The sequence below is a fragment of the Panthera uncia genome (genome assembly GCF_023721935.1).
Source record: "Panthera uncia isolate 11264 chromosome C1 unlocalized genomic scaffold, Puncia_PCG_1.0 HiC_scaffold_4, whole genome shotgun sequence".
Classification (NCBI taxonomy): Eukaryota; Metazoa; Chordata; class Mammalia; order Carnivora; family Felidae; genus Panthera; species Panthera uncia.
In genome coordinates this window covers 16,180,322-16,207,161 of record NW_026057585.1, presented here as the reverse complement: position 1 = coordinate 16,207,161, position 26,840 = coordinate 16,180,322, and the positions used below count along the sequence as shown (strand labels likewise).

The 26,840-nt window shown below is 35.9% G+C and overlaps 1 long non-coding RNA gene across 1 annotated transcript; it reads left to right on the top strand.

Annotated features, from left to right (window-relative positions):
• Positions 1-378: 378 nt before the first annotated feature.
• Positions 379-26,840, top strand: LOC125913457 (uncharacterized). Its single transcript, XR_007455034.1, has 4 exons — positions 379-483; positions 5,679-5,817; positions 9,737-9,816; positions 26,280-26,840. It is a non-coding gene; the product is annotated as an uncharacterized LOC125913457 (long non-coding RNA).

Sequence of the window (26,840 nt, the reverse complement as noted above, 5' to 3'; positions counted from 1 at the left end):
TGCTTTGCTCATAGCAAATATGGAATGAAAGTGCTGTAAAATAGAGCAAAAGCTGACCCACAATTGACATTTAATATAAATGATGAACATTATTGTTTTAAAACTGATGAGAATTGGAAGCAGTTTATTGCTATAGCAAAATGTAGCTTGTTTTGATCAACACACCACTTGAAAAAAATAATTTTCTCAGACTTCGTGTTTAAAATGCCAAATAAAAATTAGCAAGGAAATATTCTATTATATTCTCTTGCAAAACTAATATAAAAGAAAGTAGATACAGTAAAGAAAACAATCTACCTGTCTTATGTATATTTAAATATTCCACCAATGTGTTACTCATGTTTTTTGTTTGTTTGTTTTTGTTTTTTTCAGTTCTCATGAACTGCATTCTCAGGAAAATCACAGAACATCCACTAAGGATTTTATTTGTGTCTGCCTATTTCGTAGACCTGTCATTGCTCAGCTTTAATGAGACCTAGTCAGGTACATAGCCCTCCTAATTTTTGTAGGTATAAGGAAATCCAAAACCCAAGATGCGGGACTTAATTACAAATTATGAAATCCAGACAATAAAGGCATAATGAGAATTGGTTGAGGAATGAGCAAAACAGAAAGAAAAGAAAGGGGAGGGGAGGGGAGGGGAGGGGAGGGGAGGGAAGGGAAGGGAAGGGAAGGGAAGGGAAGGGAAGGGAAGGGAAGGGAAGGGAAGGAAAAGAAAAAGAGAGGGAAAGAGAGAAATATTAATCAATCTGGGAGCTGCCAAGTAAATTATTTGCCCAAGAATTGCTCTAGATCAGCGATCTGCAAAGAGCCAGATAGAAAATATTTTAAGCTTTGAGAGCCGTATGATATCTGCTACTGTAGTGTGAAATAAGCTCTAGACAATACAGTTGATTGTAAATAAATGAGTGAGACTGTGTTCCAATAAAACTTTACTTACGCAAATAAGCCACTGGTCAGGTTTTTTTTTTTTCCCATGGGTTTTACTCTGCTGAACTCTGCACTGGATAGGGATCCCCTGTAATTGGCTCAAAAGCATTGGATATTTAAGGAACTTTATTTCTACATTAATCTGTGTATCACAGATTGCACTTCTCATTCTACGTAGTTACTATAGTGTTTTTCTTGAATTTAATAGTATCATTCTATTTCTTGAGGTGCAACCTAATCTATTTTATATCACTTCAATACCTATATGTTGGTTGATGTGAACAAGGCTTATATATATATATATAATGTGATCCATTTAGTTTGAAGAATTTCCTTGACGATTATTCACAAAAAATGTGAGCATATATAAATTGTTTTGTTTATTCAAAATTGCATTAGCAATTTTCTGATAGGCAATTTGAGTTGAAAGATAAAATTTAAACCAAAGTCAGAAAATAACTATCACTGCTAAAGAGACACTATTTATCGGTGCAGTTGCTCTTGTTTTAATATTATAAATAGGTGTAGAGCTTTTGGAAATCTAAATAGTACCTAAAATGTTTCTCATCATGGAATATGTTATCAGCTATTAGCACTAATGGCATTTGTTGCATATAATAGCATTATCTTCATTACAACCATAATCAAATTAAAGTTGTAATAAAGGTATAGCGGCATAAAATAAACACAGTGTTAAGCATTAATTTTATTTAAGTGATTAATCACTTCAGTTGCATATTTTATGCTTATTACTATAAATTATATTATAGGTAATTTATTTATATTGAGCATACAAGTGATTACTTTCAGTATCTACAGAAAATCTTTATATTAGGTTCTTATTTGTTTTGTCTCCAAATGTTTTATTAGCAATTGAATAAAAAAACAATAGTAATTCAGAAATAGTAATAGTTGTAAGAAATTTTCTGTTAAACTTGGAATTAATATTAAGTTTTTAAGCTAATTTTCTTTTAAATGCTTAAAGTTACATTTACCTATCATACATTCAAAGTGGTTAGCATATAATAATCTTATCATTTTTGGCAACTGGTCTAGCATTTTCCCTAAATACTCTATTGACATATATAATATAACATTCCTGTTTAATCAGATAGAGAAGGTTAATTAGCTATGTATTTCCATGTCATTCTCTTCTCATAGAATTAGTTTGGAAGTTTTCCTTCCATTTCTATGTTTTGGAACAGTTTGAGAAGAATAGGTATTAACTCTTCTTTAAATGATTGGTAGATTTCCCCTGGGAAGGCATCTGGCCCTAGACTTGTTTCTTGGGAGAATTTTGATTACTGATTCAATTCCTTTGCTGGTTTACTGGTAATGGGTCTGTTAAAATTTTCTCTTTCTTCCCATTTCAGCTTTGGTAGTTTATATGTTTTTAGGAGTTGATCCATTTCTTCCAGATTGCTCTATTTGTTGGGATATATCTTTTCATAATATTCTCTTATAATTGTATTTCTGTGGTATTGGTTGTGATCTCTCCTCTCAGAGATTTGTGATTTTATTTTTTGAGTTTTTCTCTCTTCTTTTTGGTAAGCCGGCCTAGAGGTTTATCAATTTTGTTAATTCTTTCAAAGAACCAGCTCCTGGTTTCATTGATCTGTTCTACTGGGTTTTGTTTGTTTTTTTGTTTCTATATCATTTATTTCTGCTCTAATCTTTAGCATTTCCTTTCTTCTGTTGGCTAGGCTTCATTTGCTGTTCTTTTTCTAGCTCCTTTAGGTATAAGGTTAGGTTGTATATTGAGATTTTTCTGCTTCTTTAGGTAGACCTGTATTGCTATATACTTCCTCTTATGACCACTTTTGCTGCATCCCAAAGGTTTTTGACCATCATGTTTTCATTCTCACTTGTTTCCAAATCCATGTATTTATTTTTTTTTCATTTCTTTAATTTCCTGGTTAACCCATTAATTTTTAAGTAGGATGTTCTTTAACCTCCATGTATTTGTGGTCTTTCAAAATTTTGTCTTGTGATTGACTTCAAATTTCATAGTGTTCTGATCTGAAAATATGCATGATATAAAGTCAGTTTTGTTTTGTTTTTCATTTGTTGTGGACTAATTTGTGAGTCAGTATGTGATCTATTCTGGATAATGTCCCATGTGCACTCAAAAAGAATGTGTAATATGCTGCTTTAGGAAGAAATGTTCTGTATATAGGGGTTAAATCCATCTGGTCCAGGGTGTCATTCAAAGCCATTGTTTCCTTGTTGATTTTCTGCTTAGGTGATCCGCCCATTACTATAAATGGGGTGTTACAGTACCCTACTATTATTGTTTTATTATCAATGAGTTTCTTCGTGTTTGTTGCTAATTGGTTTATATATTTGAGGGCTTCCAAACTGGGAGCATAAATATTTGCAATTGTTTGATCTTGTTGGATAGACCCCTTTATTATGATATAGTGTTCATCTTCATCTCTTCTTACAGTCTTTGGTTTAAAATCTAGTTTGCCTGATATAAGTATGGCTACTCTAGCTTTCTTTTGATGTCCATTAACATGATAAATATTTCTCCATGCCCTCACTTTCAATCTGCAGTTGTTTTCAGATCTTAAATGAGTCTCTTGTAGGCAGTGGAAGGGTCTTGTTTTTGTTTTTAATCTATTCTGATGCCCCATTCTTTTGATTGGAGCATATAGTCCATTTATATTCAGCGTGATTTTTGATAGATATGAATTTAGTGCCATTCTGTTAAGTTGTTTCTGCAGGTTTTCTCTGAGGAACAACTAACTTAAAATTTTTTTTAATGTTTTGTTTTGTTTTTGTTTTTGTTTTATGTTTTTTGAGAGAGAGAGAGAGACAGTGAGAACAGAGGAGGGGCACAGAATCCAAAGCAGACTCCTGGCTCTGGGCTGGCAGCACAGAGCCCGACTTGGGGCTCAAACCCATTAACTCTGAGATCATGACCTGAGCTGAAGTTGGACTCTTAACCCATTGAGCCACCCAGGCTCTGGGGAACAACTAACTTTAAATCAGTGCAGAAAACAACAAGATTGAAAAAAAAAATAAAAGGAAAAAAATCAATGGCTCTTTGTGAAAATCAACAAAATTCAAAGTTGATTACATTCTAAAGAGACCGATAATGAAAATAAAGAAAAAACACAAATTCACCAATATCAGGAATGGGATAGGTGACACCATTACAATTGCTACACATACACTAAGAATAATAAGGAAGTACTGAACAATGTTTGCTAATACATAAGACAATTTAGATGAAATAGAAAAAAAGTCCTTGAAAGGCACAAACTACCGAAGCTCATTCAAGAAGAAATAGATAATATGAATGGTTTTATATCTATAAAAAACATTGAATTTATAGTTAAAAGTTATATGACACAAATAACGTCAAACCAAAAAATTTTTATTGGTGAATTTTGCTGAACATTTAAAGAAGAAATAATACCAATTCTACACAAACTCTTCAGAAAATTGAAGTAAATTGTACTTTCTAATGTATTTCATGAGATCAACATTACACCTATAACATTACACTGATACCATTGCTAAAGATACTATAAATAAAACTTCATGCCAATATCTTACCTGAACATGGATGCAAAATTTGCAATATAAAATTAGCAAATTGAATCCAACAATACTTAAAAGAATAGTGTATCATGACCATAGGGGGTTAATACCAAGAATGCCAGGTCAGTTTACCATTACCAAATCCATCAATGTATTTTGTCATATGTATAAATCTTTGACTTATCCAGAGAGAGAGAGCCGCACAGTGGTTTGAACGGAATCATATAAAGAATGATAAACTACAATAGGAGTTGGATTGATATGTGATAAATTGGCTAGTAAGAAGTAAACATAACTCAGGTGCGCCTGGGAGGCTCACTTGGTTAAGTGACCGACTTCCTCTCAGGTCATGATCTCGCAGTTTGTGAGTTTGAGCCCCCCATAGGGCTCTGTGCTGACAGCTTGGAGCCTGGAGCCTGCTTCCGATTCTGTGTCTCCCCCTCTCTCTACCCCTCCCCTGCTCACGCTCTGTGTCTCTCTGTCTCTCAATAATAAATAAACTTTTTAAAAATTAAAAAAAAGAAGTAAACATAACTCTGAAGAATTTTCTAACAGATATAGAAGCAGTCATTTCCAATAGGGTTGAAATAGGGAACTGCATACATTTCAAAGAGCCAGAATGTGTTGGGAGTTTGCAAAACTGTGCCTTGCAGAATGGCAGCGTTGTCACTGTTTGGCTGTATGACTGGAATTCCCTGGAAACCCATCCTTTGGAGCTTGCCAGAAACCTGCCCTTTAACATATTGGAGAAAGCTCTTCATAGGGAGGTTTCTAATGGAGAACTGAAGAAAGCAAACACAATGGCTAATATATACAAATAAATACATGTAGGAAATTTGAAAATATGCAAAGCTCGTATAGTTTTCATTTCTGTAATTACTCATGAGGTCCTAATTGACAACTATGTCTCTTTTCTTCAACTACTCGTTCAGTATTTCCTCTGTCTTCTGGAAGAATATTTGCTGTTTGGCGTTCTATATCTGTGAAAGGCCCAAGCCCTCAATGTTCTGATTTTTTTTGATTGCTATAGTTTTCCATAAACCTTTACCATTGGACGTGGACGTATTGGGAAGTACCATAGAGAATCCCCTGGAATACAGATGCAGGCTGCCTTGTGTTTATTGTGTAGAACATATTTTCACTTAGCAGACAGGGTCAATTGTGCAGGCCAGCAAATTAATACCCCCTTTTCTTGTTAGCTTAGTTGCAGAAAGATCCTTACATGTCCAGGAGGTGATCTCATCTTTCAGTTTAGTGGAACCATTGTTGTGTGCCTTTTGTTGGAATCATCCCATCTTGATAATTAATGTCTCCAAAGAAACAGCTCAAAGTTACCAGGTAAGAAAAAAATATTCCGTAAGTGAGTTCTAGGTATAATATGACAGACTCCACTCACACTTCCACATCTTACAGAATTCTGATTAAAAGCATATGCTGAGTCCTGTAAATAGAATTTTGTTCTTTTAAGTGGTTGTCTCCCAACTGGTAACAAAATGAGTCTTCAATATATCATTGTGCCTTTCAATTAGGCTAGCTTCTTCAATTGATTGGGTATATGGTAAAATCAATTAAATGCACAAATATGAGCCCATTGCTGTACTTCCTTTGATCTGAAATGAGTTGCTTGGTCATACTCAATGCTGTGTGAAATGACATGAGTCTTAGATGTCTTGGTCACTTGAGGTTCCACGGTTAGGCTTTCAATCTCTAACAAGACTAGTAGAAAGTCTGTATCTATTTCTCAAAAGGAAACTAGTTATCTTTCAATGAAAAGAATAGGTTTTCTTCCAAAATCCTAAAGGTCTTCCCTGCAATTTTCCTACTTTTGGTTTGCTGGAGGCCCATACAACATACTTATATGCAAGTATTATTAAATCTATTACATTATGAAGCCCAAGAGGTAGAATGGCTTATACTGATGCCTGAATGTGATAAGGAGTCTTCTCTTGTTCTGGTACCTACTTATAACTGGAAACCTTATGGGTAACTCTAGATGAGTCAGATTAACACAGTATATGTTACACAAAAATCCAAAATGGCCTGCCAAGTATTGTGCCTCTTTTCTCTTGGTACACAGTGAAAGTTGCAGCAACTTGTTCTCTTTGGAGGGGATTTCTTGACATGCTCTAGACTGTTGATACAAGAAACTACCCTACAGAGACAGGTTCATGAAATCTGTGAGTCTATCTTCTATCCTCTTCTTTGCATAATGCACCTGCTACTTCCTGGTCATCAGATCCAATCAGCATAATGTCATTAGGATAGTGGACCACTTAGGTGTTTGTGGATTGTCAAGATGATCAAAATCTATAGACTGCATTATGGCAAGTAGAATTAACACAATCCTGAATCAATCTTCTAGAACTATACCAGTGGCCCTGCAGGTAAATGCAAACTGCTCCTGGCAATCCCTGCAACTTGGTAAAGAGAAAAAAGGGATTAGCTGGGTCAATAGTTGCATACCAAGTGTCAGAAATTGTGGTAAAGTAAATAATAGTACCTCAGGGATGCCCAAATCTTAATCCTGAAGCTTATGAAAATGTTACTTTACAAAAGGGGCATAGTAAATGTGATTAAGTTAGGTATCTTGAGATGAGAAAATTATCCTCAATTATTCACATGGGCTTAATGTAGTCACAGGGTTTTTATAAGAGGGTGAAAGAAGGATCAGAATCAGAGAGAGATGTGATACCAGAAGCCAAAGTCAGTTAGGAAGCCAAATCAGTCAGCTTTGATGATAGAGGAAGTGGCCACAAGCCAAGGAATACAGATGGCCTCTAGAAGCTGGAAAAGAAAAGGAAAAGACTGTTGCCTGGAGCCTCTAGAAAGAATGTAGACTTGCAGACACTTGATTTTAGCCCATTGAGACTGATTTTGGATGTCTGATCCCAGGAACTGTAAGATGATACATTTTTGTTGTTTTTATTCGTTAAGTTTTTGGTAATTTGTTAAAGCAGAATGAAGAAACTAAAACAATGGCTGAGTTGATTTGCTCCAAAAACTACATCACATCCATAATTGAATATTAGATGTTAAATTCAGTTCAGCTTTCCTACATCCCTAAGTCTTTGCACTTCATTCTCCACAGTATGCTAGGACTGCTCTGACAATTCAGTCTCATTAACTACTCCTGAGTCCAAATTTCAATCAGCCAACCAAGTTAGCTGAAAGAGTGACATCTAGCTACACAAGCAAACATATTTACTCCAGAAACTCTAGTAAGTTCACTGACTATAGGAATAACAAATAATAGAACAGGTATCCTGCCTCGGGCTGAGACAGAGCACTCAAGAAATAGCACTCTCCTCTCAAAACACACACATGGGTCTTATATCAAGACCTGTGGAGAGGCAGAATTGTGGCTCACTAAAAGAGAAGTCACTGCAGTAAACTTGCCAGAAATTTGCTCTCTAGAGTGCTAATGAAAGCTTTTCTTGGGGGAGTGTCTCACAAGGGGCACTTTGCTACAGAAATGTTTGGAAAAGGTGTCAAAGAAACTGCTGGTCTCTAGAAGCTGTTGCCCTCCACACATAGCCGAAGCCAGGCAGTGGAGAATCCGTGAGCACTACAGGAGCCTGGTGTTCGCGAAAGCCGAGCACACTGCAGGAGCGTGCCAGAGGAGCACAACAGTAACAAGAAACAGACTCCACTCTGTAGTTTCTCTCCACTTTCTTCTACTGATAAAGCTTCAGTGTCAGGTGCTAACAGGAAAATATTTAGGGGCATCAGATTCATTTTCACGGAGCAGGCAAAAAGGATGAATTTATAGCTGAGGGACAATAAATCAATGACTGTCACACTGTATTAAAAAATTAAAAATAAAAATCTGTCGGATCATCTCAATGTATGCAATTTATTCAGCCTCAGTTTCCAATATTTTTCAATATAAACTCTTGTGTGCTCAGTTGAACAACGTTTGGAATGACATATTCCAGATATATTTCAGTTTTTACTTAATAAACACATTCTGTCCACTCTTAGTGTGATATTAAAATACAATATCGCCAAAGTATTGCCATTCATTTTCTAACCATGCTATTGAATTCACAGCATTTACAAATTCATAATGATATTTTTTACATTTGTTCTGCTACTTCTAGCTGTAAGCTCAATTTCAAATTGGAAAAAATATGCTTATAAGTGTTACAAAATTGCTCTTGCAGATCTTCTGGCACATCTTTCATAAATAAAAATAAGCATTTTCAGGCAGAATTCCAAAACATAGAAAAATGATTGAATTTGATCATGGGGGAAGTCTCCTTTGGCTAGAAAGGAACTAATCACACATTCAGAGAAGAAATTTACATATTTTAGATATTTATAAAAAACATGGTACATCCTAAAATAATACAGAAGACAACAGCTATAGAAGACATGATTTATTCAGCATATACACTGGCCTACAAAATGTACATAATTTCTGGCAATAAGTTTTTATTTGGGAAACCACTGAAGGTGGAACAGTGCAGAGACAAATTTTTCCTAGTGATAGATTTTTACAACAAATAATCTGATGACTATCATTTGATTACTTTTAATTTGAACTCAAAAATCTTGCTGAGATATATATATTCATGCCCCATCGTATACACAGTTGTTAGTATATGAGTAATGAACAGGCTAAAATAAAGGACTTTAAGATGGCTAGTTGGGAAGATGGTAGGCTGTTTAAACAGACACTATTTTATTATATTGTTGTGTGTATAACACTGGGTCAATAAATAAGTAATCTTCATTCTTTTCAAAACCAGTGACTCAGATTATTAACATTATTGACTCAAAATTATAATCTGTTAATAATTTAGACAAATGATTTTTTGGCAAGTGCAATGATTTTTAAATAAAACCTGGAGAATATTATTGCACAGAGTAGATTCATATATATTGTTTGTTATACATGTTCTAAGCATCAAAAATTAGAGTTTGCAAGTTTTTTTCTTAAATGTCTTTCAGGTTGGAAAAGAAATAAAAACTGTAAATACATTATTTGGAGAGAAATATTATCTGTTTAATCTGCAAAAGAAAGTAACAGGAAGTGAGATAACAAGTGGATAAACTGTTTACATCAAAAAAGTTGTTTTTTATGTAGTTAATGGGACTTTCAACTCTACAGTCTTATTTGCAAAGCACTATAAAGGAACAGGATAAGGACATCCTTTTCTATTTTAATTTCATTAGCTGCCATTATGTATTTTTCCTAAATCAGCCTCTTTATGAATACACCTGTCTACATTTCTATTATTTTCTTTGTAAATAGTATGGAGGCCTGATTTTTCATACTAATAAGGAACCAAGCAAATACTATGAATGCTGATGGAATTAGAGATAACAGGAACTGTGAGTACAACTGCCTTTATTTTACTCTTACAAAAAGATGTTGTGAGACAGAGCACTAGATAGCCCACAGTGTGATGAAAAAAGTACCCAAGCTGAATGCCTCCTTCGTATTACTAGTCAAGGCTGAGTCACACCACCACCCGGCTACACTAAGTTTTACTTGGTATTTGCTGTTCCATAATTAGAACAATAGAAAGAAGACGTGGGCATCCATGAAAACTACAGAGCCTCTATTCGCTTTTTATTTGAATCTGTTAGTTTCTAATTGCTGCCTCAGAGGTAAACTGTAATTCAGCATCTACATCATCTTTATTTAGATGGTAGCAATAGTATCATAATTCCGCCTAGTTTCTCAATTTGGAAATAAATTTAACCCCATGAGAAGAAGTGTCATTATCTTCCCAATAGTCACTGCCTAAGATAGATAAGTTTGTAACTATGAGGAAACCAATTTTAAGTTTCTGCTAAAAGAAAAAAACTTGATTAAATATGATTTTATATTCCCCCTCTTTTTTAAAAAGGGAATACAAGCCTTTCATAGAAGAGTTTCTGAAAGTTTTCATTTCCAAAGCAGTTTGAAATGACATGTTTTAAATCTTAGACAAATATTAAGTCTTAGATAAGACACTTTTAAGTGTTACATATTTTGTGATAAAATGTGTAGAGTCAAAGTTCACAGTAATTGGGAGTACAAATATTTTTAAAAAGTCTGGAAAGTTAAGTCAAAATATTTACTGGTTTAAATAAAGTTATGCATAATTATTATTGTATTTTTTCATGTATATTTCCTCTTGTTTATTTTCTTCTACATTTAGAGTCAAAACAAACTATAGACTCTTGAATAAGAAATGTGAGTGAATAAAGCATGTTGTCTCTGTAATAGCCTCATACTACTTTAAGAAGTTATGTGAAACATTTGGCCAAAGAAAAAGAATGGACATAATTTGGGGCGCCTGGGTGGCTCAGTTGGTTAAGCCTCCAACTTTTGGTTTTAGCTCAGGTTATGATCTCACAGTTTCATGGGCTCAAGCCCTGCATAGGTCTCTGCACTGACAGCACGGAGCCTGCTTGGGATTCTCCCTCTCTTGTCTCTCTGACCCTCCCCTGCTTGTGCTGTCTCTGTCTCTCTCAAAATAAATAAACTTAAAAAAAATGGACATAATTTAAGCCAACAGCTCTATCTCTGCCTCAGTTCCAATGTAAATTTTAGCTACTGAAAAAACCTAGTGCTTCAGAAAACTAAAAATGTCTGAGTTTTCGACTCAAAACTAGGGATGAATTATTAAAGGACAATTAATAAGAATATAATTTAAATACATCCGTTAAATTCTTTCCAAGATGTCAGTATTATAATCCACAGACTCTTTCACTTATCCTAATTATTTTTAAATTTGCTATATGAGAAAAACGTGCTTTATATTTATATTTAATTAAAATGATTTTATAAAACTCTTTTCTAACTTAGTTAAATCTTAAAAAAAAAATTTATGTTTATTATATTCGAGAGAGAGACAGACAGACAGAGCTTGAGTTGGGGAGGGGCAGAGAGACAGAGACAGAATCTGAAGCAGGCTCTCGGCTGCCAGCTGAGAGCTGTCAGCACAGAGCCCGACACGGGGCTTGAACTCAGGAGCAGTGAGAGCATGACCTGAGCTGAAATCAGACGCTTAACCGACACAGCCACCCAGGGGTCTCTAACTTAATTAAATCTTAATAAAAGTTAGAGAATTATTGTTCAGATCAATTGGCCACATCACACTTACTAACTATATATGTTATATAATAATTATTATATATTAACATACATAATTTATGTAAATGCACACATATAGAATTATAACATATGCAGCTATATATTATATACATTGATTATGCATGGGTATCTGAGAGGACAGTATTCCAGCAAATGTTTGAATGAGTTTAGTGAGCCTCCGAATAATTGGGAAAAGAGAATTCCATATAGAGCAATTAGCAAGGACCCAGAGTCAGAAGTCAGTCTGCTAGTGGTCAAGGAAAAGGAAGAAGGCCAGTGTGACTAAAGCTAAATTCATGAAACTAAAGAATTAGGACATCAGGACATAAAGATAGTCGTATTTTAGATGTTTAGAGCCTTATAGGCCATAATAAGGACTTTGGATTTTATATTACATGTGATGGAAGTCTTTATAGGATTTTAAGAATAGAAATGATGAAATGACATTGGACTCATATATTTAAAAGATCACAGTGATTATAAAATATTCTACAAGTATTTAATACTGTAAGCAGGGAGAATATTAAGAAAGCTATGTCAGTGGTAACTTTGGCTAGAATGGTAATAGTAGAAAACTTAGTAAGTGGTCAGAGTCAGCATTTTTTCTTTTGGGTACTTCATTCAGACAGTATAATCAACATAATTTAATGTGATAGAGGTTGAAGAGTCAAAGATAACACCAAGTTCATTTTTTGTTGTTGTTTATTGTTTATTTGTTTTGTTTTACTGACTTAGAAGGAGAACTCGAGGAGGAACAGATTTTAGTTTTGGATCTACTAAGCTTAAAAAACCAGTTAGATATCTGAATAAAGATATTAGTGAAAACGACATCATGAAAAAGACTCCTTGACCAAACTTCAGTCAGGCTCCTCTGAACTCCATTCTGAGCTAGATCTTGTCCTTGCCAGACCTGCGTAGCCCAGTTTCAGGCAAAACCTTGTTAAGGGAGAACCCTCATTCTGGGTATTGGAGAACCCTTGATATCTGATGTATGTCTTCACCCACCATGTGGTATCAGATCATCCTGGTCTGCTTTCAGCAAGAATCTTGTCAAGTTAGTTTAGCCAGAATCCCTCCTTACCCCTGAGGTTTCCTCTTGGTAATTTTCCATTCACTGACCCTCACTGAGTTCTTGGCTATAAATCCTCACTTGTCCAAGCTGTATTTGGAACTGAGCCCAGTTTTATATAAAGGTCTCCTTTCCCTACTGTAATAGGTCATGAATGAAACCTGTTTGTACTACTTTAACTACTGTCTAGCTCTGGTTTTTCTTTATCATCACATGTATTATTAGCCTCTCAACATTGGCTTCTACCCTTTTCACCTTGATCTGTGCCCTGAGCTCCCTTTCTCTCTATTTGTCTTTGGTTTAGCCAGTGGGGAGACTCAGCATGAGAAGAGAGGGAGAAAGTAGAGCAATTATGGGTATTTATTATTTCTGCTCCTACTCATTGAGATGATATCAGGCTTTCACTGCTTTTAGTGCTTCTTGTATGAATGTCACTGCTTTTATCAGGATGTTCCTCTACATCACTTCCTTCTTTCTGCATTTAGATACTCTCCCTAGTCCTAAATTCTTTGGGTATAGGGATTTTTTGCAGCTGTACAGGTTCTAGCCTTCATGTGCTATATTTTTCTCTGTGATTTCCCTATTTACTGTTCATATTTTAGCAAATCCTAGAATCTTTTAAATTTCAGGGAGCACTATCTGACTTATGATTCGACTCATTTGATATAGTTACTGATACTGAATGTGGGCCCAGGAAGGAAACCCTCCAAATAGAATTTTTGGATTAGGATGGTCGTATATTAAAGGAGTTCAGAGATAACTACCTGGCTGAGGAAATGTAACATATTGGTTAGAGTGGTAATAGTAGACATAGACTGTCTATGATTTGCAATATAATCATGATCAATCAAATGATCAACACCGGTAGCAATGTAGCAAGTTGAGGTCAAGGTATTATTATGAGAGCAAGTAACTATGGTACTTAGTTTTTATGTTAAAAATATTGTTTATTAAGTTTATAGTGTCACCTAGCTACTTAGGAAGGTACTAAAGTGTATCCCAAGGGAAAAATGAAATTAAAAGTTATGGATATACAATTAGGAGCCTCCATGAAATTTTTAAAGGAGTTCTTGGTCTCCTATAATAGCTGGGAATGTCAGGATTAATCTGAGAGTAAGAGATAGAGTTGATTGCCAATTAAATGCCCCACACTCCCCACTCCAATCTCCTATGCTAAAGTAAGGACACTGTAGCAAAGGGATAGCACCCTAGAACATGGGATGAGGAAATTTGGGTAGATATAGATAAAGCTAAGAATATTGAACTTACAAATTTCCCTAAACCTCTTACCAATGGAGGCAAACATCCATCCACTTCTGCTTTAAAAGCCTTTCTGTAACTTCATCTGGAGAAATTACTCTAAAAGTCCAAGTTTATTTTCCTCTGAATCTACCAACACCGTTCTTATTGCCTGTAAGCCTGTGATATTCATCCTGGCACAACCAGTATGAGAGGTAAAAACCTATAGGTGAAGACAGCCCCTTTGCCCCACAAATCTATTGCTGCAGCAGTCTGAGGTACTTAAGTGGAGTGTATAATAAGGGTAATAGAGCAAGCTGGGCAAAACACAGGACTCAATGGGCCATATTTCTTGCCATGGACCTATCTTATCCAGGATTTTGAATTTAATGGGTTGTCTTAAACACCTGGGATAGAAGGAATTAGTCTACTTTGTTAGTTAATTAAGGTCTGGCTGGACTGGATATGACTTGTAGTTAAGGTAACAATTTGGAAATTTCCTGGCACACTGTAGTAGAGAGCCCTAAGGCTCAGGATATAGGCTCTACCACGACCCCTTAGCCATTATCCTGCCCCCAAATCTCAGGTTAGGGAGGGACTATTTACAAAACTATTCTTAAGGTGGAGGAAAACTAGGAAATACTGCAATACCCTGATGGTGGTGACAAAGGAACCGCTACCACCTCTAGGGCCACAGGGAAATATGTTGACATGAAATGAGAATTAAATAAGGAGATAGAAAGCACCAAATGAAGACTTTTTATTTTGTTGAGTGAGCTGGCTTACAGCAAGCTAGATAAGCTAGTAATGAGATATTTCGATAGGAGTTATTTGACTGTGGAAATTATAATTATATTAGAATGTATCACCTCTGCATTGAGTACTTGCCTTCTAAAAGCACGGTTTCTCTTTCATTCCTAGACTTCTGCCCAACCTCATCTTACAGAATACACTTGGTTGATAAACTTTGTTAATTTTCCCTTTTGAGTTTTATTTTTAAATCTATATCTAAAATGGGGATAATAGTCCCTACTGTATAAAGTGCTTGTAAGGGTTAAAAGACATAATAATTGCAGAACACTTAGAACAGTGTGCTCAATACATCTTTTTTTTTTATTTTTTTTAACGTTTATTTATTTTTGAGACAGAGAGAGACAGAGCATGAACGGGGGAGGGTCAGAGAGAGAGGGAGACACAGAATCTGAAACAGGCTCCAGGCTATGAGCTGTCAGCACAGAGCCTGACGCGGGGCTCGAACTCACAGAGTGCAAGATCATAACCTGAGCTGAAGTCGGCTGCTCAACCGACTGAGCCACCCAGGCGCCCCTCAATACATCTTAACTCTTACTAGTACTCACAGGATTTTGTCTATTACAAAAGCTACAGAATCAGCTAGATTACTCCTTTAACTTCCACCTGAATATATCATTTCATTTTTATCTCCACATTTATATTTATATTGCAATCTATGCCTTAAAATAAAATCATATTTAGCTTTCTAGATCTAAATAAATTAGCTTGAATTCAACTAATTAACACTTATATTACTCTTGGCATTTTAATTATATATGTATTTTCTTATTGCTAAGGTGATATATGTATCACCTGGTTAAACAAGTCTAAAAGAATTCTTGCTAACATCAAGCCAGAATGATCAGTTATCACCTAGGAGATGAGGAGTTGGGTGGAAGATTCTGGTTAAACTGAATTAGCAGAATTCATGCTAAATTTAGGTGATACAGGCCCCACAAGAACAGATGCCGAGGTCAAGGCTTAGAGGCCTGACTGAAGTTAGGTCAGGGAGAGTGTCTTGTCAGTCCCTCCTCTAGTTAAGTAAAGGAGAGGCATTCTTTTCTTTGGCTATAAGTCCATTTCTCATTCAGTCATCGTTTCATTAAAGATCAGCTGAATCATCTATTGGAACTTTGCATTAGAAGTTATTTGCTAAATGGTGTAGAGTCAGGCATTTAATGAGAGAAGTTTCTATGAAAGTGAAAGAAATACAGTGACTAGTGTCTCAGTCTATAGGGCTGTCAGTTGGGAAGATTTCTGGACGTTCAGCTGGAAGTATCTTTAGATACTTGAGTGAGGACAGCAGTGGTAATCCCATGTATTTCCTGGTTTGCAGCATAAATACATTTGATTATGCCTTTGGGTTTCACAGTGAACTTTCTGACTGTCCCACATGGCAGCAGGCATAATGGTTGCCCACACATATTATGTTGTGTTGATATTTTGAAGTTATATCAAGTAATCCAGCTTCGGCTCTCAGAATTTAAAGAAAAAGGGCAATTTTAGTTCTTAAGAATGCCAAGTCATGAGGATGGGCAAAAAATTGGAAATGTTAATTGCTAACAAATGCATTAAAAAAGCAGGATCCAGACCAGTTTACAGGTAGATAAAAAAGTAGAAAGTAAAAGGAGTTTACCTAGAGATGGAAAATAGCTCAAAGACAGATAACAAGATTATAATCTAATAACCTGCAAGGATGTATAAAGTTCTTCATTGAAATATAACTTTTTTCTCTGAAGTCACCCCACTTTTGATTTTCCATCACAAAATAAGTAAAAAAAAAAATAAGTGTGGTCTTACTAGATTTGGTCTTATTATTTACATAAGCATAACAAGAATAGTAATTGATCACATAGAGCTTTAGTTGTTTGCTTTGCTGGAACTTTTTTCAAATTAGACTTTTTAAAGCTTCTTGAGCCTTGGGACACCAAGCCAAAGGCTTGCCATCAGACGTTTCCTTCATCACTTACAGATTTGGAGGAATTTCTCTTCTTGAGGTCTATCTTGAAGGTGCTAGGCCATCCAGGAAGTAACCTTCCTTACTCATTCATGAGGCTTGGAAACATATAAGCCAAATACCAGGCCAGTTGTTCCAAGAGAGCTGTGTAAGCTTTGGCTCCCTGAAGTCAACCTTAGTTCCTTGAAACCATCTGGTCATACTTGATTCTATGCATCATTTTCAAATATGACATTCCAGTCAGAGCCTGGTGTACATAACTGATGTTTCCAATTATGTTCTGTTACAAGAATAGATTATTATATAACCTCTGTAAATAATTATATTGCCATGAAAATAAGGATGCTCCACAATAGTTCCCCAATTCTGGAGGGATCAGGTAGGAAGAAAGATAAATGCTTCATTTTTGTTTACAAAAGTATATCTACTGACACATCTGAGTTATAGACAGCTTGAGAGAAAGGGGAAAAGAGTTCCTGATATAAAGAATTTAGAACATTAAAGAGCTAGTCATGTTACAAGCAAAAATTGTAATTATTATTTACCAGTCCATTCAGTCCAATGTAATTTACTTGTGTTCTGCTTGATCATGGGTTAGCAGTTTTATGAATTCATTAGCTTCTCCACTAGACTTCTGGAAATCTTTACTCAGTAGGGTGGTAGCTCTTAAAGTTATTTAAGCAATGCTATCAGAAGCCTATACCCCCAAACCCTTGTCATAATCCTTTCCATATTCTCTAAGACAGTCATTTTTTTGTTGAAGATGAAGCATTCTGGCCTATAACTGATGACAAATGCAGTCAAGGAAGAATTAGAGTAAAAGAAAAACTATCTGTGGTGACAAGAGCATGGTAAAAGATCTGAGAGTTCATTTGACAAAGAACTCTGGTTGTGTATTTACTTATGTATTTATTTATTTTTAGAGACAGTGTGTGCAAGCAGGGGAGAGGGGCCGAGGGAGAGAGAGAATCTCAAGCAGGCTCCACACTCAGGGTAGAGCCTGACACAGGGCTTGAGCCCACAACCCTGGGATCATGACCTGAACCTAAATCAAGAGTGAGGTGCTCAACCAACTGAGCCACATGGGCGCTCCTCTATGGCACAAACATATAAAACTGATAACTAGAATTGTGACTTACAATATTATACAAGACCTATCGTGGACAATGAGGGTATTGACAAATTTCTATGAAGTTGATCTGATTTCTAAAATACTTACATTAATACTCTTTACCCATATAAATATAACCTGGTGAAGGTTAAGACAGTTCTTATTTGACAATGTATTTTTATGTAATTCAATATATCAGATAAGTGAATTAGTTTAGCATCTCCTTTTTACAATGTGAGAGAACAAATCCTTTTGAGATTTTCCAAGAATCCTCTGGGAAATTTCAAGGTCAGTTTGAGAACAAGAAGACTTAATTTAGAATTTGATTTGGGGAAGTTGTCAAACATGTCAAAAGGTTTGAACACTTGATTAAATAGGATCATAGATTACTATGAATCAATCCTTAGTTTCTCTTAAATATTTGAGGGCATATAAAGATTAACGTATAGTACAGGAAATGATTTGGATAAGACACAAAATCTTGGATTCTAGGCAGTTTACTTAAAAGGTGAAGAAAAACCTTTTTTAATCTATTAAGAACAGGCCAAGAGTACAAGAAACCTTTGTTGTTTTAACTGAGAGAAAAAGAACTCTAGTTTTATATCACCATGTTATTGAACTCATCTTTAAGCCTTATACATAAATCCACCCATTCTTAGCCAGCTACATGACTGTGACTACATGAGGGAAGATTACTTTTCTAAGATACTTTTCCCAAAAACCTTATCCTATATTTTCCTCTTTCTCATTCTGGAACAAACCATTAGTAACTTTTTTTTTCTTTACAGTGAACTTTAGGAAGTATATAATTGTGCAATGTCTGTCACACACTGGGATTCCATAGCAAACTAGTAATTTTATGAATATAGCCATCTCACAATTTTTATAGGTATTTGCTTCCCCATGGTACAGTTTTTCACAGTGGCAAAGGATCATATTTATTAACCCAACCAAATACATTCAGCTACTCTATATCATATAAAAATAGGGTCTCCTGGGTGACTGAGTTCATTGAGCATCAGGCTCTTGATTTTGGCTCAGGTTATGATCCTAGGGTCACTGGATCCCAGCCCTGCACTGGGCTCTGCACTGAGCATGGAGCCTGCTTAAGATTCTCCCTTTCCCTCTGCCCTTCCCCTGCTTGTGTGTACACATGCACTCTCTCTCTCTCTTTAAAGAAAATAAAGACAAAATTTTAAAAATACAAAAATAAGAAGCATTAAACTTACACGTCTACTTAGCAGTGTTTCAGCAATTTGTTGCTTAGAAATTATCTAAATATTTAGTGAATATTTGTTGTTGAACTTAAGTTATTAGATGTTTCAAGTTACCAAAAAAAAAAAAAAAAAAGACTTCGGAAACTATTTTCATGCACATGTAATATATATATATTTTAAGTTTATTTATTTATTTTGAGAGAGAGAAAGTGCTAGCGGGGGAGGGACCAAGAGAGAGAGAGAGAGAGAGAGAGACTGGGAGAGAGAGAAAGGGAGAGAATCCCAAGCAGATTCTCGCTGTCAGTACAGAGCCAGACACAGGGCTTGAACCCATGAACCATGAGTTGGGACCTGAGCAGAAGTTGGACACTTAACCCAGTGAGTCACCCAGGTGGCCCCCACACACATACTATTAAACAAAGGTAGTTATCAGTTCAAGTTATTTCCTTGTTAACTATTTTTTGTGGAACATGCACTTTAGGTAAGTATCACAAAAGCAAAGAACGTAAAAAACCTAGTTACAAAATTCACATTTATATGATACTTAATACTAGGAGATAACTCAGAAGACATAGCTGTTTTAATTAAACCAACAATACTAAACTAATCCTATTTGCCAAAGATTTTTTCAAGTTACATGAACTTTAAAAGTATTTGAGTTATATTCTATGTTTCTGAGAGTTTTAGCAATATTTCATTAATATCAGAGCTCATTTATCTCTAAGCTAATTTGAACAGAACTCTATTCCTTTAAAGGATTTTATAACTTAATTTGGTAATACCATTCAGAAGTAGAAAAAGTTTACATATATATATATATGTATATATATATGATATATATATCATACATGCATAAGCATGCATACAGACAGGCATAAAGATCATACTTCTTTTTTCTACAATTTTAACTGTAAGTCAGACAAACACAGTAATATACTCCCATTTTTGCTTTTCTTTATATGTGTATCTGAATTGTGTTTATAGCAAATGGAAGAAGTTAAGATTACCTGTTCAATATGAATGCTAAAGCTTTTTATCAATATTTATGGAAGAGACTTTTAAGATTTTATTTTGCCTAATATTTAAAATAATGGAAGGTGTGGATTGTGTTTTAGGTGAGAGACTGAGGGGACATCTCACAGCTGTCTGGGTATTTCCAAAGACCATATGAATGGATAAAATATTCAGTATGTTTCTAATTATTTCCATATGTTTGTTTTTTTTATTTTTTTAATGTTTATTTTTGAGAGAGAGAGAGAGAGAGAGAGAGAGAGAGAGAGAGAGAGAACAAGCAGGGAAGGGGCAGAAAGAGGGAGACACAGAATCTGAAGCAGGCTCCAGGCTCTGAGCTGTCAGCACAGAGCCCTACAGGGGCTCAAACTCAAGAACTGTGAGATCATGACCTGAGCTAAAGTTGGAAGTTTAAGTGACTAAGCCACCCAGGTGCCCCTGTTTGTTTGTTTGTTTCAATTCAGCCTCAGGTGTAATAAGGAAAAAAAAAAACTTAGCATATCTGATACCATGTCACTTCTATTGCCCTTGCTACTGTGACCTATAGCTCAGAAATTTCTGCTTAGCCCTGCAGGTAGGCATGTTAATCATTGAAGTAATTTTGCTTACAGCTAAGATTTGCAAGAACCATTTTTTTTAACCCCAAACCTACCTCACGTGAAGAGATGAGGAAGTACCTACCGAAATGATTATGCTATGTTTAAGATTTTTAGGAAAGACATGACCAGATGCCTGCATGTAAAGATCAATTAACGAAGGACAACATAGTTACATGGCCTTCCTCTGATGTCTGCCAATGTCAATCACCTTTTGACTCCAACTCCCTCCCACTTCTCCCTTTGCTAACATAAAAGAAGTTCGAATTTCATGCCAAGGGGAGATGGTTCCGTAGGACAATAGTCTACAATCTCTTCAGTTTGCTGGCTTTCCAAATAAAGTTGCTTTCTATGCCCTGACATCTTGCCTCTTACCTTATTGCCTTGCCCTTTGGTGAGCAGAATGAGCTTGGACTCGGTTGCACAGGCAGTTGCTTTTAGGGGTTCCTGAGTTCCTTAAGAGACTGATGGAGTGAAAGGGGAAAGTCTGGCAAGGGTGAACAAGAGGGATGGAGGAAGACATATGAATAGCATTCAAGGGAACTGAATGGAAGATCAAAGGTGGAGAAAGGAGGAAGGAAGAATAGAAGCAATGGGAAGGGAAAGAGGTCTCACAGGGGACTTGTGGGGGAGATCTTGGGTTTCCCAAAGAAGCCAGTGAATTTCCATATTATTATTCATAAAGTCAAGCCATCAAGAAAGGAAGAAGAGAGGGGTGCCTGGATGGCTCAGTCAGTTAAGTGTCCAACTGTTGATTCTGGCTCAGGTCATGATCTCAGGGTTGATGGGATCAAGCCTTGCGTTGTGCTCTGCCCTGACAGCATGGAGCCTGCTTGGGATTTGCTCTCTCCCTCTCTCTCTGCCCCTCTCCCATGCATGCACACTCACTTGTTCTCTCTCTCTCTGTATCTCAAAATAAATAAACATTAGGAAAAAAAGGGGGGGAAGGAAGAAGACAGAGTTGATGGAGGATATAATCAGCATGGTTTCAAGAATGAGGTTTCACTTAGTTGAGAAATTCCCATGAGGAAACAGGATCAAATATAGAGAACAGAGAGGACTCACAGGGAGTGAGGAAGATTTTTCTAGACCAAGAGTTGGAGAATGAATTCCCACATGAAGCAATGAATCAAGAAGGATTTTCTAGCCTAGGGAGTCAATTCTAACTTGAAACAATGATCTGTGGGGCGTGGTGGGAGTTTCCAGCGAGTTTTACATGAATCAGGGTGTAAAATCCCCACAGGACATACACAGCCAGGAAGAAAAGCTTCTAGCCCGCCCAGTAGGTACCTTTCAAACAAAGAAGTCCAGTCCTCTAATTCATCTTCAGAGAGTATACTCAGAATCTTAAGAATCAAAATCTGCCCTTACTGTGCTTCAATGGGCTGTCATCCAGAGCAGTGGCTTAGGAGTCAGACTCACCAGTAGATCTCTGATCAGTCAGCCAATAATGAAGAAAAGGCTTCACAGGTGTGCACTTGAGGTCCTGGGTGAGAAGTCCAGGGATCCAGTGACAAATCTGATCCCGTCTGAGTCATAGCACTCTAACTGTTCAAGAAACCAGAGCTGGGCGGTAAGATGGTAGAGACAGAATCTATTCAGAATCTATTATAATAGAGCAAAAGAGAGCTAGTACAGAACTTGGCTCCATTTTTAATGAAACATGGACAAGAAGAGATTCATTGACAGAACAAGGTGGGAGTTAGTGGATAGAAAATTACTAAGAGAAAACATCAGGAGTGGGGTGCAGATCCTATTTAAATAGACCTAATAGGATTCTTGCTAAAGGTAAGGCCAGGATTGTCAGCTAATCAATTAATTATCACCAGAGGAACTGGACAGGACAGATGAGGAACATGATTAGATAAGATATCACAGTTAAGTGATTCTGCCTAAACTGTCTTAGCAGGATTCTTGCTAAAATAGGACAATACAGATCTCACAAGGACCTGTGACCAGGTCAAGGTCTAGATATCTTAAGGGGAACCTGACTAAAGTCACAGAGGGGTCATGTTACATCTCTAACTAGCTGAAAAACCATTTTTGAAAAATGACCTGTTCTCAATAAATAATAAATCAAATAATAGTGTATCCCATGCATAGAAGGGATTAGCAAATATCTATCAACAACCCTCAACATTCACCATGTACTTATTCCTATTGCCATCATAATGATTTTCCATAGCCCCTACCCACTGAGGAAAGGAACATACACAGAAGAGGAAAACATGGTGACTGAAATAACACAGAATATGCATGAGGTGGAATCATTATAACCTGGAATTATCAAGCTTGAGAAAGAAGAACTAACTTGGGGGACTTACAGTGCCAGATGTCAAGACTCATTATAAAACTGCAGTATTTTAGAACTTGTGGTATTGGTACAAGCTTCAATGAATAAATGAAAGAAACAGGACAACAAAAACCACAATGGATATATACCCAGTCCAGAAACAGATCCAGCTATATGTGGTCAACTGATTAATGACACAATTACCACTGCAATGTGAGAAAAGATGGTCTTTTCAATATGTGGTCATGAGTCATTCAGATGCCTATATGGGGAAAAAAAATCCTGTTCAGTTTCCAGTGATTTATAGGCCTAAATGTAAAATGTAAAACAATAAAGTTTCTAGAAGAATATTCTGAATTTAGGATGAGTAAAGAAAGATTTTTGAAATAGGGTACTGATAGAGTTCCATATTTTAACTGTGTTGGTTACATCGGTATAATAACACTAATGTGCAACGTGTACAGCGTTGCAGATACTTCATACGTTGAAATAAGTTCACAAAAAATTAACAGGAGTGGAACTTCTCAGTGAAGGACTTCTAGTATTGAAATCTCACTTAACTCATTTGCTTATAATTAGAACCCTAGGGCAATAATTATTGTCATAATAATTACATATTAACATGGTACTTAGGAGAGGTAATTATTTTTGTTTTCAGTCTGTTGTTACAATAGCCATATCATTGTAAGTTAAACATCTAGATAATTTGTCTCTCACTCACTCTTGTTTCTTCTTCAAACCAACTTAGTTGTATCTATCTCTTGTGCCTACTTCTAAGGTCCTCTGATATTTCCGAGAGTGTTACTTTGAATGATTCAAGTACATGTGGATACTGTCAGGGCAAATACAAATTAAAAATAAGATGCATAATTCTCCCTGCTGAAAATAAGAGAAGAGACTTCCCTTCTGCCCTTTCCCTAGATCATTTACTTTGAAAAACGTATAATTGTGTTTTCTTTGTCTTTTGAAAATGAATGTAAATCCCCTTAAAAGCTAAACAAGACTTTTGCCAGCATTATGACCCAGCAATGTCTTTCTCAAATGTCTCAGAACCATGTATTTAGAGGTAATCAAAGAAGATACTGCCCCATCTCTGTGTTTCCATGAGAGCATAGGAGGTAAAATTTATGGGCGCCTTACTCTAAAACTAGTTTCTGTCATAAAGATATGCATTTATTTTTCCTTTGGGTAAAATCAGTTAGCTAACACAGACTGTCACCCAATTACCTGGTGAATTTCGGATGAACTATGTGTGACGAGTGATGCTGGCAAGTCCTCTTGCTAAGGACTAGTTATAATTTATCTTGAAAACATGTATGTGATGGGCTACATATGCTTACTATTTAAAGGTGAGATTTATTTGTCTTTGCAATCTCTAGCAGATTGCCTGTGTTGTAGATTACATTCTACTTTAATGTTTATTCAATGATACAACTGTTTCTTCCTCTTCTGCTTCTGCAGAGGTTATCAGGGGCAGGAGAAAATTTAGTTTTTAATTGATTTACCAAACAACACATTCCAATCAAATCATTCATTTGATAACTATTTGTCCTTTATTTTAAACGATCAACCAATGTGAAGTAAGTATTTGGGGGGGGTGTAGAAGGCAAATATCAGTCTAATATCCATGGTCAAATACTATACATACATTGAGAGTTATAACACATTACTTTTTCAAGTACATCACTTTGAAGGATGCAAGCAATGTTATATTCATAACTGTTATATTCATTATATTCTATGAGATTTCAAATTTTATTTCTTTATGAACTGTTGAATTATGAAACACTGAAGTATTGGTATCAAGAACATCATTAACAATGATATTCAGTTAGAAAAAGGCAAAGTTTGCCTTCAGGTAGAAGAGTTATGTTATTTTGAAAAAAAATATGGTTTTCAGGATTATGTTATGACTAACTTTTTCAAATAAACTTCGTTTTAGAATAGTTTGGCTTACTAGTGGCTTGGAATAATTTTGAAAATAATACAAAGTGTGTCCACATTCCACATACCCAGTCTCCTCAATTGTTGTACTATTATATGATGTGTTTGTTGTAATTAATGTACCCACAATGATACATTATGTTTTTAGTTTTATTTATTTATTTTGAGATATTGTGAGAGTGGGGAAAGAGTAGAGAGAGAGGGAGAGAGAGAATCCCAGTGCAAAGACTGACGTGGGCCTTGAACCCACGAACAGCAAGATCATGACCTGAGCTTAAATCAAGAGTTGGACACTTGACCAACTGAACCACCCAGGTGCTTCAATATTTTTAAGTACATCCATACTTTATTCAGGAATTCTTAGATTTTACCTAAAGTCTTTTTTTCTGATCCAGGATACCACATAAACTTTTATTGCCATGTCTCCTTGGGCAACTGTTAGCTATGACAATGAGTTACTTTTTTATTGCTTTTTGTGTGTTTTTAAAAGAAATAAAATTGTAGAATCACTTTTATTTTGTCCCTATAAAAATAAAGGAAAGTCAAATTCTGTATTGAGGCATCATTCCTATGGACCAAATGTTTCTGTCCCCGCAGATTCATCTGTTGGAGCCTAATCTGCATTGTGATGCTATTTGGAGCTGGGGCCTTTGGATGGGGTCATGGGTGGGGTGGAGTCCCCATAATGGGATTGGGATTATAATAGGATTATAATGAAGGTCCCAGAATTCTCTCCCTCCACGATGTGAGGACACAGCAGGAAGATTACCATCTATGAACCAGGAAGAAGGCTTTCACCAGATAGTAAATCTTCTGGCACCTTGATCTTGGACTTCACGGCCCCCTGCACGGGGGAGGCAAATGTTTCTTGTTCAAGCTACCTACTCTATGGTATTTTTGTTATAGCAGCCCCAAATGATGAAGACGTTACTCATTCATTTTTTACATGGTGTGTAAATTGTCTTTACTCCAGGAACAAATTGTTAATTTTGAAAAATGGAATCTGCTACAGTGTAGCTATTCAATATATATTAAGCAGCCACAAAAATATGAAAATTGAGATAAACTTTTATTTTAGTAGAAATATCATTTAGTAAGGCATGGCTATTTTGTACCCTTTCATTTAGTAATAATTAAATTCATAGAATTATTAGTTTAGATGTACACAGCCCAAACCAAATTGACTTATAATGACTGTTGTGTAATTATAAGTGCTGTTTTTATTGCAACTTTCCAATTACTTGTAACTGGGAGTCTGGCTACTAAAGTATATATATTTAATTCATGATCTACATAATTACATTATTAACCCTGATAGTAAAATACTTGTTGAGCTAAGCATAATCTTCAGCTAGAAAAGCACTGAGGTGGATTTTTACTTGCAATATTTCTCTAGTAAATGATTTAAAATATATTTTGAGATTTGACATGAAGGCTTTATGCTTAGTGAAATACAATTAGAGTCTATGTTTGTTTCACAGTGTTTCCTCTGAGAATACAACACTCTGAAATGTTAGAAATGTTGGAGACAGACTCACCATCACATGCAAGGGGGAGTAAAGACAAGATTCTGGAATGTGCCACTTTGGCATGTGGATTGTTTCCAGCTGAAGACGAAAGCCAACAGACTCAAGAAGAGCTTTTTATCTCCCCTTTAACTGCCTAAAAACTTTTAGATAGTCTATAGCAAAAGAGAGCTAATGCCAAAGAAAATTTTTGGTTATTTGTAGGGCCTGGCAAATATTTGTTTACCAAATGTCTGCTTGTCTCATCTTCCTGAGATTTGTCTTCCTCCCTTTTGACACTCCACACTTGTATCCCCTTCTCCTTAGATCAGAATGTTATATAAGCATCGATTACCTGACTGCCAGGGAGCCTCTCATGTCTTTGTGAGGCTTCTGAATATACAAAATTAAAATTGTTTTTCCCCTGGTAATCTGTGTTATGTCAATACAACTATTAGACCAGCCAGAGAACCTAGAAGGGAAGAAGGGAAAAGTTTTCTCCCATACATATGTTTGATGTGATTGCTTATATGTCAC